We start from the raw sequence: 12,029 nt of genomic DNA on the forward strand, positions 1-12,029 counted from the left end.
GAGGGAAGGGCAGAGAGGGACAAGGATGGACATGGGGGCCCAGGGAGAGGACAAATTGCTGGAAATGGAGGGGAGGAGGATTGCTGGCTATGGATGGAGGAGGAGGGAAGGGCAGAGAGGGACAAGGATGGACATGGGGGCCCAGGGAGAGGACAAATTGCTGGAAATAGAGGGGAGGAGGATTGCTGGCTATGGATGGAGGAGGAGGGAAGCGCAGAGAGGGACAAGGATGGACATGGGGGCCCAGGGAGAGGACAAATTGCTGGAAATGGAGGGGAGGAGGATTGCTGGCTATGGATGGAGGAGGAGGGAAGCGCAGAGAGGGACAAGGATGGACATGGGGGCCCAGGGAGAGGACAAATTGCTGGAAATGGAGGGGAGGAGGATTGCTGGCTATGGATGGAGGAGGAGGGAAGCGCAGAGAGGGACAAGGATGGACATGGGGGCCCAGGGAGAGGACAAATTGCTGGAAATGGAGGGGAGGAGGATTGCTGGCTATGGATGGAGGAGGAGGGAAGGGCAGAGAGGGACAAGGATGGACATGGGGGCCCAGGGAGAGGACAAATTGCTGGAAATGGAGGGGAGGAGGATTGCTGGCTATGGATGGAGGAGGAGGGAAGCGCAGAGAGGGACAAGGATGGACATGGGGGCCCAGGGAGAGGACAATTTGCTGGAAATGGAGGGGAGGGGAGAGAGGAGGATTGCTGGCTATGGATGGAGGAGGGAAGGGCAGAGAGGGACAAGAATGGACATGGATGGGAGGGCAGGACCCAGGGAGAGAGAAGAAATTGCTGGAAATGGATATAGAGCAAGAAATGAAGAAGAAAGGAGGAAAGTAAAGAAATAAATGGAAAGGAAGCCCTGGAAATGGAGTTAAGAGGACAGATAGCAGCAGACTCAGATACTGGGCCAGCATGATCGGAAAAAGAAAGTCACCAGACAACAAAGGTAAAAAAAAAATCATTTTATTTTCATTTTAGCATTTGGAATATGTCCACTTTGAGAATTTACATCTGCTATCTTATTTTGCAATGTATAGCAATTTGTTTCTAAGAATATTGCTGACAGTTCCTGTCAGTGTGGCAAGTGGTGAGCGATCATTTTCACCGGGGGGGGGGGGGGGGCGCCAACTGATAGTCTGCAGGGGGGCGCCAGGGACCCTAGGCACGGCCCTGGCTGAGCCCCCTAAAACCCACTACCCACAACCCTTAGGGATGAAGGGGGGCACCTACATGTGGGTACAGTGGGTTTGTGGTGGGTTTTGGAAGGCTTCCATTTACCACCACAAGTGTAACAGGTGGGGGGGGGGGGGGGGGTATGGGTCTGGGTCCGCCTGCCTGAAGTGCACTGCACCCACTAAAAACTGCTCCAGGGACTTGCATACTGCTGTCATGGAGCTGGGTATGACATTTGAGGCTGGCATAGAGGCTGGAAAAAAATGTGTTTTAAATTTTTTTGGGGGTGGGAGGTGGTTGGTGACCACTGGGGGAGTAAGGGGAGGTGATCCCTGATTCCCTCCAGTGGTCATCTAGTCAGTTCGGTCACCTTTTCGAGACTTGGTCGTGAAAAAAAGGGACCAAGTAAAGTCGGCCAAATGCTCGTCAGGGACGCCCTTCTTTTTTCCATTATCGTCCGAGGACGCCCATCTCTTAACCACGTCCCAGTCCCGCCTTCGTTACGCTGCCGACACGCCCCCCCCTGAACTTTGGCCGGCCCCGCGACGGAAAGCAGTTGAGAACGCCCAAAATCGCCTTTCGATTATGTCGATTTGGGCGCTCTGAGAGAAGGACGCCCATCTCCCAATTTGTGTCGGAAGATGGGCGCCCTTCTCTTTCGAAAATAAGCAGGCATCTCATCCCAGTCATTTTGCTCCAGATGTGCACATTGCTGATATGAACTGTACTAACCCCATAACAGCATAGTCTGTTTTCTTTTTGTTTGCAGATGCAGAAACAAACTTGGATGACTGTGTTCCTGATCTCTTTGCTGTTGGGATCTGTGGCCAAGATGATTGAACCGGGTCCCATGTCTGGAGTTGTCCTACAAGATACCCCTGGCTTCTTGATCACCCAATCTCAGATTGTTACTCAGAAAGTTGTTATTTCCCTTGACCCCATGCATGTTATTTTGAAGCACTTTAATATGAGTATGTTGGATAGGTCCCCTTCGACTCAAACCTGGGTTTTCAACTATATGTATTATGCCATGGCCCAAGTAAAGAACATTTTGAGTCAACAAGAGAAAGGAATGGTTCAACCTTTAAATCCCCAGAAGTCTAAATCTAAACGTTTTGTAGGCCTTGTTGGGGGTCTTATCGTTTCAGCCCTGGGGTCACTTTTTGGGTCATCCATGTCTGTCACTAATGCAGTCTCTGACCGACGGCTGCAGGCTACTATGAAAGCCTTTTAAGCGGACTTGAAAAATATTGAGTCACAATTAAGTAGCCAACGGAACCATCTTATTGCCCAAGATAAAACCCTTACAGATACTGTTACCCTTGTCAACTTGCATACTCTCAAAATTGATGTCAATACTGCAGATTTGTTTATAGTTAAAGGTGTCCTGAATGAAGACCGTACCTTTATTCAACCTGTGAAAGACCTTATTCAGGATTTGTTTAGGGAATTGGATACTAGTGTCAGTAATCTTAGGCAAGGTCACATACCTCCTTATTTGGTCCCCTCTGATGTTATTGATGATGCTTTTGCTAAAATTACCCATCTGCCAATTGAACCCTTTCAGATTGCTTTTCATTTAAGTACTGCCATTCCATTATTTCTGAATGTGGAGTGCATGGAACTTGCCTTTGTCCTGAATTTGCCTTTTATTCTACCCGAAAATGTGTACCAGCTTAAACAAGTTTTAAACGTGGGTGCTTGGCATGACAATTTGTACCTTCATGTTGAGACTCCCGAGTATGTTGCTTACCAACAGGATGATCCTCAACATTATCTGGTCCCTAATTTAGCCCTTTGTCAAAAAACCAAGGATATTCATTGGTTATGCCCTGGAAAACCCTTTTTGAAAGGCACCACCGAAGCTCTTGTGGGTTGTCCACTGAGAAGGTTCAAGAGAAATGTAAGGTTACTGTGTCTAAATATGATGTTGTTTCAGATACCATTGTGGCCATTGTTAATACTGTGTGGTTAATTAGTACACCCACTACTGAACTCACTGTTACTTTCCATAAACATGATGTTATTAATCGTTTTTCTTTCCCTTGCAATGTCTTTTTGATAGCTGTTCCCAAGATCTCTGTTGTGACTATGGGAGGAATTTCTCTGTTTTATCTCCTCCTGTTGTCACTGAACTTGAGATTCTAGATGTGTTTCGTGGTCACCCTATTGACTTTGCTGTGGACATTATGCCATTTTTACAGTCTACAGACTCTCATACAATTGAACTGGCTGTTAACCATGATTCCCTCCAAGTAGCTGATTATAAACATTGTACCTCAACTAAGATGGCGTCTGACTAGACTGGCTACGAGCTCCAGAGTTGGGCCCACTGCAGCTGGTTTCAGGGAAGTGCCAATTCTCACCATAATGCCAATTGTCGCCACTGGCAGCTGATCGATCTAGCCACTGGTGTCTGTCCATCTGCGTTCACCCGCAGCGGCGTCCTTTCCTGCCATGGCAGTGCTCAGGGGCGTCACTGTTGCTCGGGGGGCCCGTTTCGGGATCGGGCCCCTTGCAGACGATTTGGCAGAGGCGGCGGTTGTCGCCCTGGACGGTTTTCGCCGCGGCTCCCCCAGTGACCGGAGCGATGGTGCAGCGTGGGGCGTTGGGCGAGAGACGAGGCGGGTGACGAGGCAGGGCGGCGAGGGTGCGGGATCGGGAGGCTGTGCGCCTCGGAGGCCGCGTGTTCTTCCTTCACTCCGCTGCATGGTAATCGGAGCAGTGGAGCAGCCAGGGACGAGAGGTGAGAGGCAAGGTTGTGAAGCAACGAGCAGCAGGGGCAGCCGAACGTCAGCATAGGCGTCGGTGTATTGAAGACTGTTGCTAGGGCCGCCCACCCCTGCATGCAACACTGCTTCCTTGGGAACCTAGGAGACTCGTGGTGATCCAGGGCCCTCGTGTCAGTCCTCTCCCTCCTGCTTGTCTTCAGCCTTAACTCCATCCTTCCAGCCTTCGGTCCTTCTGCTCCAGCTAGTTCCAGTCCTGCTTGTCTTCAGCCTCATCTGATCCAGCCTTCGCCTTCTGCTCCAGTCCTGCTTGTCTTCAGCCTCATCTGCTCCAGCCTTCGGTCCTTCTGTTCCAGTCCTGCTTGTCCTCAGCCTCATCTGCTCCAGCCTTTGGTTCTTCTGTTCCAGTCCTGCTTGTCTTCAGCCTCATCTGCTCCAGCCTTCAGTCCTCCTGCGCTAGTCCTGCTTGTCTTCAGTCTCATCTGCTCCAGCCTTCGGTCCTTCTGTTCCAGTCCTGCTCGTCTTCAGCCTCATCTCCTCCATCCTTCGGTCCTTCTGTTCCAGTCCTGCTCGTCTTCAGCCTCATCTCCTCCATCCTTCGGTCCTTCTGTTCCAGTCCTGCTCGTCTTCAGCCTCAACTACTCCAACCTTCGGTCCTTTTGTTCCAGCTCTGCTCGTCTTCAGCCTCATCTGCTCCAACCTTCGGTCCTTCTGCTCCAGCCTCTTCCAGTCCTGCTCGTCTTCAGCCTCATCTGCTCCAGCCTTCAGTCCTACTGTACCAGCCTGTTCCAGTCCTGATTGTCTTCAGCCTTGACTCCATTCTTCCAGCCTTCGGTCCTTCTGCTCCAGCTAGTTCCAGTCCTGCTTGTCTTCAGCCTCGACTCCATCCTTCCTTCCATAAGCTATTGACCTAATGTTTCAATTGCTGTTGTAGCACTATAAAAATGATAAATAGTAGTAGTAGTAGTACTTAGCACCTGAAAGTTCAACTGCCGTTCCCACCTAGCACCTGAAAGTACCTCAGTCTTTATTTATGGCCCCTATACACATTCTCTTCCTAGCCCTGTCCCTTCCTAATCTTTTCCCTCACCCCCTACCACTGTCCATTACAGGAACTCACTGCCCATCCATTGATTTCATCACCTCATCTTCTCTTTTACCCCCTTCCTCCTTCTCAGCTTTTAATCTTCATCTCTTTCTTCCCTCCATTGTGCCTTCCACATTCTACCTGAGTATCTCTCGCCTTTGACACCTTCGTGGCCACAACTCTCCTACTCTCCTCCGCTCTCTTTTACTCCTTCTCTTACTCTCAGCTGGTGACATCAATCCCAATCCTGGTCCTCCCCTTCTGCCTTCTTCCTACTTATGCAGGCCACATCATGACGTCTAAAATCTCATCTCTATTCCTCTACTTCCCCCTTATTCCTTACCCTTCTCTTGCGCCCTATGGAATGCCCGCTCCATCTGCAATAAACTTCCCTACATTCACGACCTCTTCATTTCTCGTTCCCTCCATCTACTTGCCTTAACTGAAACTTGGCTCTCCCCTGATGACTCTACTTCTGTTGCGGCCCTTTGCCATGGTGGTTATCTTTTCTCTCATACCCCTCGCCCTGCCGGCCACGGTGGTGGCGTTGGATTGCTCTTCTCTCCCTCCTGCAAATTCCAACCTCTTCTTCCACCCCAGTCTCACTGCTTTTTGTCCTTTGAAGTCCACTCCATCCGCCTTTTCACTCCTCTGCCTCTCTGACTGGCAGTCATTTATCGACCCCCAGATAAGTCTCTTTCATCCTTCCTCACTGACTTTGATGCCTGGCTTTACTTCTTTCATGAACTTACATCCCCCTCCATCATCCTTGGTGACTAACATTCATGCTGATGATTCCTCTGACTCTTATGCTTCCCAATTCCTTGCCTTAACGTCCTCATTCAATCTTCAGCTGTGCTCCTCTGCACCCACCCACCAAACTGGTCACTGTCTCAACCTTATCCTCTCCTCTAACTGCTTTCCCTCCAGCTTCTGTTCCTCAGATCTCCCCCTTTCTGACCATCACTTATTAACCTTCACACTTAAGCACCCTCCTCCCCAGTCCCACCCAATCTCAACCCCCACATCTAGGAATCTTCAAGCTATTGATCCCCTTACTCTGTCCTCTTGTGTCTCTAACCTTTTCTCTTCCACCACTCTATCAAAGTCTGTCAATGAAGCCGTTTCTTCCTATAATACTATTCTCTCCTCTGCCCTGGACACTCTTGCCCCTCCCATGCCCCGTCCTACTAGGCGTACAAAACCCCAGCCTTGGCTGACCTCTAAAATCTGCTACTTTTGTTCCTGTGCCTGCTCTGCTGAACGTTCTTGGCTTAAATCCTGCACCCTTGCCGACTTCATTCATTTCAAATTCATGCTAAACTCCTTCCAGTATGCCCTTTCACGGGCCAAACAGGATTACTTCACCCAATTGATAAATTCCCTTGGCGCTAACCCTCGACTTCTCTTCGCCACACTGAACTCTCTTCTCAAAGTGCCTCCACCCCCAATTCCCCCTTCTCTTTCTCCTCAGACCCTAGCTGAGCACTTCCATGATAAAATCCGTAAGATTAACCTTGAAATTTCATCCAAACCCTCCTCACCTCTCTCTTGCTTAGTCCACACGCCCTATTCTCCTTCCTCTCCCTCTTTTTCCTCCTTCTCTGAAGTTTCTGCTGAGTAAACTGCCCTTCTTCTTTCCTCCTCTAAATGTACTACCTGTTCCTCTAACCCCATCCCCACTTATCTACTTAACACTCTCTCTCCTACTATCATTCCTGTCATCTGTCACATCCTTAATCTTTCACTCTCCACTGCAACTGTTCCTACGGCCTTCAAACATGCTGTTGTCACTCCACTTCTTAAAAAACCCTCCCTTGACCCTACCTGTCCCTCCAACTATCGCCCCATCTCCCTTCTCTCTCCAAATTACTTGAACGTGTCGTTCACTACCGTTGTCTTGACTTTCTTCTCAACCTATTCTTGATCCACTCCAATCTGGTTCCGCCCTCTTCGCTCTACTGAAACTGCACTTACCAAAGTCTCTAATGACCTGCTGCTGGCTAAATCCAGAGGTCTTTATTCTATCCTTATCCTTCTTGACCTATCTGCTGCTTTCAACATTGTTGACCACACCATACTCCTAGACACGCTATCCTCGATTGGATTCCAGAGCCCTGTTCTTTCCTGGTTCTCCTCCTACCTCTCACTTCGCACTTTCAGTGTTCACTCTGGCGGTTCCTCTTCAACTTCCATCCCGCTTTCGGTTGGTGTGCCTCAGGGTTATGTCCTTGAACCCCTCCTCTTCTCCATCTATACCTCTTCCCTTGGTACCCTTTCATCCCATGGCTTTCAATACCATCTTTACGCAGACGACTCTCAGATCTACATCTCCACCCCTGAAATCTCTAACCTTAATCCAGGACAAAGTTTCATCCTGCTTGTCTGACATTGCTGCTTGGCTGTCTCTACGCCATCTGAAGCTAAACATGACTAAAACTGAACTTCTCATTTTTCCCCCTAAACCCACCTCCCCTCTTCCCCCATTCTCTATCTCTGTTAATGGCTCTCACATCCTCCCTGTCTCCTAGGCTCGTAATCTGGGTGTCATCTTTGATTCCTCTCTCTCCTTCTCTGTGCATATTCAACAGATCGCCAAAACCTGTTGTTTCTTTATCTACAACATTAGCAAAATTCGCCCCTTCCTTTCTGAATACGTTACCAGAACCCTTATCCACACCCTTGTCACCTCTCGCTTGGATTATTGCAATTTACTTCTCACTGGTCTTCCGCTAAGCCATCTCTCTCCTCTCCAGTCTGTCCAAAATTCTGCAGCACGGCTTATTTTCCACCAAAATCGTTATATCCACACTAGCCCACTCCTCAAGTCACTTCACTGGCTCCCTGTCTGCTTCCGTATACAGTTCAAACTTCTCTTACTGACCCTTTAAATGCATCCATTCTGCAGCCCCCCCCCCATTACCTCTCCACTCTCATCTCTCCCTACATTCCTCCCCGTGAACTCCGCTCACTGGACAAATCTCTCGTCGCCCCCCTTCTCCTCCACTGCTAACTCCAGGCTTTGTTCCTTTTCTCTCGTGGCACCTTACGCCTGGAATAGACTTCCTGAGCCTGTATGTCTAGCTCCATCTCTACCTGTTTTCAAATCTATGCTGAAAACCCACCTTTTCACTGCTGCTTTTGGCTCCTAGCCACTACTCATTTGCCCTCCCCCCCTTGTTCCTTCTCACCCAGTACTTCCCTTGCCCTTAATTGTCTTGTCTGTCTGTATTATTTTAGATTGTAAGCTCTATTGAGCAGGGACTGTCTGTGTCAGGTGTTCAGCGCTGCATGCGTCTGGTAGCGCTATACAAATGCTAATAATAATAATAATAATGTTCCCGTTCTCGACTCACTCACCCATGTGGTCATCTCAATTTTCACCATCTCATGGACCATCATGTTCCTGAGTGTCACTCTTTTGGCGCGAGAAGTTCTTATCCTGCGCCGCATCATTCACAAAAGTTCAACTCCTGTGACTATGAGATTGCAAGATTTTGTGCAGTCCAATCATGAGTAATTCTCCACTATGCAACATCTTTGTTTAATGATCATATTATGTACTAATTTTTGCTGATGCTTTTGCCATACATTATGTAGTATCACGATTTGATGTTGATTATAATTTCATGTGTTAAGACATCATTACTAACACCATATTATTGTTCCAGTATTCAGTAATTTGCTGTATTAGCATTTTGATTTTACTTTTGAACATTGTTTTATGATTGCATGAAGTATTTGCTTCTAATTTTCATTTTACAGAGTGTTAGTTTTGAGTTGCTGATATTTACTGTGTATGCTTCTCTCTAGTCTTGACCATGAGTCCTGGTTCTAACCTGTCTAGTTGTATTGTTAGTTAGATTGGAGAAGGCATTTATTCCTTTGTAGTAATTTCCATCTCCAAGGGGGGAAAACTGTAGGGGTATTTACCTAAGATCTCACCTTTGCTGGTCTTGGCCTTTACAAGCCTAAACCATCCTTATAACAATATGGATTCTACAGCCTGTGACCTGAATACATCTGTAACTATCAGAATCCAGCTTTCTTGCAAAGGAAAATTACAGCTGAGCACTGCAAGATTACTTCATCCAAGGCCATATTCTTTGTTGCAAACTAGCCCCGTTATCTCCTGGGAACATTGGAGAAGAGAGAGAGATGGCTCCAGGAGTATGGCGATCAGACAGGGAGTTTGCATGCCATTGAACAAAGGCTCGCTTCTTGACCCTGAAGCTGGCTGGACATTATGTCATCGTATGTGATTGGTCCACAGGTATCATCTGACCCTGGGATACCAAAATGTTTGGACTGAAGAGAATCAGTGGGGGGACATTATGTCATCGTATGTGATTGGTCCACAGGTATCATCTGACCCTGGGATACCAAAATGTTTGGACTGATGAGAATCAGAGGGGACAGAAACACCAAAGGACTTGCAGGTGAACAGAATGCTCGGAAAAGCCAAAGACTGATTTTCCTAATGCCAGTGAACTGCCAGTGACAAGGCCTGCTCAGCTACAACATCAGGCCTTATCTAAGACTGTACAATTTGCATCCAGAATTCAACTCTCGGACCTTATTTCTGGACCGGGAGTCTCGCCGAGACTTCAGCTCGAGACAGAGGAAAAATCCGCTTCTCTACCATTGGGAGTCTATGACAGACGGCAAGGTGAGATAACAGGATATATTACCTGTGGTCACAGGGATAATTAGTCCTTAGTTTTTGTCTGAGACAGATAGGTTTACGTCAGGATTTTCTGGTCTGTGTATTCAGCTGCTAACATGTAATAAGTTCTTATAAGAATTATTAGAATTTCAGGATTGTACTGGGTTGTGTAATCACTCCTTTAGTTAGTCCGTTAGGATAATTATTGTATTATCTATTCTGGTGATAATCTATTTTTATAGCAAGTAATTTTTGTATTTTGCTTGGCATTTTGCTTCAGTACTGTTTATATATATATTTTCTTTGCATAATAAATAATAATATATTCCATCTGTGGCATGGTTTCTTTTACAACAGCTAGCTTGTCATTTGGGCTATAGAGGTACACCTTCCTAGACACGAGTCCATAGTATTGCTATCTGGTAATGTTCTCTGATATATAAGTACCTCTAGCATGCCTACAGTAGTGGGGGAGGAGGAAGGGGAAATCCTAGTAGGGTAGTCCACAAATCTACATTTGCCTAGGGCCCGATATAGTGTTAATCCAGCCCTGGTGGAATCCCCAAGAGAGCAAACGATTGAAGGGTGGGAGACTGTAGGTTGTGGCTTGAAATGGGATGTCCCGTAACAGGCCTGACTACTGCGGATCCAAAATTTGTGAGTTATTATCTTGCCAGATTCAATTGCTCTTCCTTTGCCTGGGGTTAGGTATCCTAATAACTTCAGGATTAGTTTATAGTGTGTGTTATCTTTAACTCACTCCCTTGACAGGTACTTAAGATATTTTACCATCATTCCGGGTGTTTTGCATAATACATCGTCTCTGAGTTCATTTTTCATTGCTGCCAATTAGAGAATGACACAGGGAAAAATTTGTCCCCATTCCCATGTGTTGTGTCTCCATCACCACAGGCCCCATCTTCATTCCCGTCCCTGAAGGCCCTGTCCCCGATCTGTGGGCTCTGTTCTCAACAGCAGAAGCCTCGAACACTTATAATTCTATATTTAAATGTTTTCATTAAAGTATAAAAATGAACAATATCCTGTGCAACTGTGGTTTATAAATCACAAAATAGAAAACAATAATAACAACGAACAGCTATAACAACCCCACCACCACCACCTTCTACCCTTCCAACCCCCAAAATAGCTTACTTCTGCTACCCCAAGGAATCCTAATTCACTCTGTTAAAATGTTCAGGGGTACAAAATACAACCCATTCTGTGTGCCCTAGAGGGGAGAAATATGCCCTATGAAGCACTGTTATGATTTTTTAATCTGTGGAAGAATAAGAAGTCATCAACAATTTCAAGTTCTCCTGTCTTCCACAGTCCTTCCTGCAATAGAAGATGTCTTCTTAGAAGATGTGCCAGTAGCAGGATGTACAGGATCCCGCATGCAAATTTTGCTAGTTGTGGCCAGCATGTTTGCTTGTTTTTCCAAAAAATAAAAATATTGTTGTCTGCATCAAACATAAATAACAGTCCAGTTCATTACAAGGCTTCAAAGCAGAAAGTGATATGACGACAAAGTTTGCCTCCATTCTCATGGGCTCCCCATCACCGCCCCGTGGGCTCTGTCCCCGTCCCCACGGTTACTGCGGGTCCCTGTGTCATTCTCTACTGCCAATATTTAATAAACAGCTTTTCTATTTTTATTAACATCTGAGCCTTGTGTCCGATCCTCTTAGTGTTTATGTTTTAGGACTGCGAGTGGAAAGTCTTGATCAAATTCCCAGAGTACTAATTTACCATTATTTCTTTATTTTTGCTTCTTACTTACTGCCATTCCTCTCCTGGGTTTGGCAAAACGTGATTTCTCCCCTAGTCAGTCAGATTTTCAGGAAATCCACAATGAATATCCATGAGAGAGATTTGCATGCACTGCCCTCCACTGCATGCAAATCTTTCTCATGAATATTCATTGTGCATATCCTGAAAACCTGACTGGCTGGGGTACCTCCAGGACCAGGCTTGGGAACACTGGCACAGAGTGTTTACCTGGACTCCATAAGGCAGTTTTATAAAGATGAATAAGAAACAAAATTAAAAATCTTGCCTGTTAAAGGAGAGTGAACCTGTTCAGATGTCTCTGATTCAGGATGATCCATGAAGGGGAGATCTTCCTCTTGTTTAATGTTCAGTGAGAACACAGATGTTACAATTTGGAAGCCTGTGATGAGAAAACAAGGGTATTCAGTGAGCCCTGATAAAATCTGTTTTTAATATCAGATTAAGTTTCCACATCTTTGATTGTTTTTTTTTTTATTTATGATTTTTCAAAAAACAATACATTCATAATAATATAAATGTAGGATTTGGAAATAATATTCAACAGAGATACATCTCTCTTCATTAAATTAGAAAAACAG

The 12,029-nt window shown here is 46.4% G+C and overlaps 1 long non-coding RNA gene across 1 annotated transcript in view; it reads left to right on the plus strand.

Moving 5' to 3' along the window:
* LOC115466878 overlaps positions 1-11,784 on the plus strand; it is a 126,910-nt gene extending 115,126 nt beyond the window's left edge. Inside the window, exon 3 of the long non-coding RNA XR_003941609.1 lies at positions 11,726-11,784. This is a non-coding gene — a long non-coding RNA (uncharacterized LOC115466878). The remainder of the gene's footprint in view (positions 1-11,725) is intronic.
* The last annotated feature ends 245 nt before the right edge of the window (positions 11,785-12,029 follow it).

This window comes from Microcaecilia unicolor, chromosome 3, assembly GCF_901765095.1.
Source record: "Microcaecilia unicolor chromosome 3, aMicUni1.1, whole genome shotgun sequence".
Taxonomy (NCBI): domain Eukaryota; kingdom Metazoa; phylum Chordata; class Amphibia; order Gymnophiona; family Siphonopidae; genus Microcaecilia; species Microcaecilia unicolor.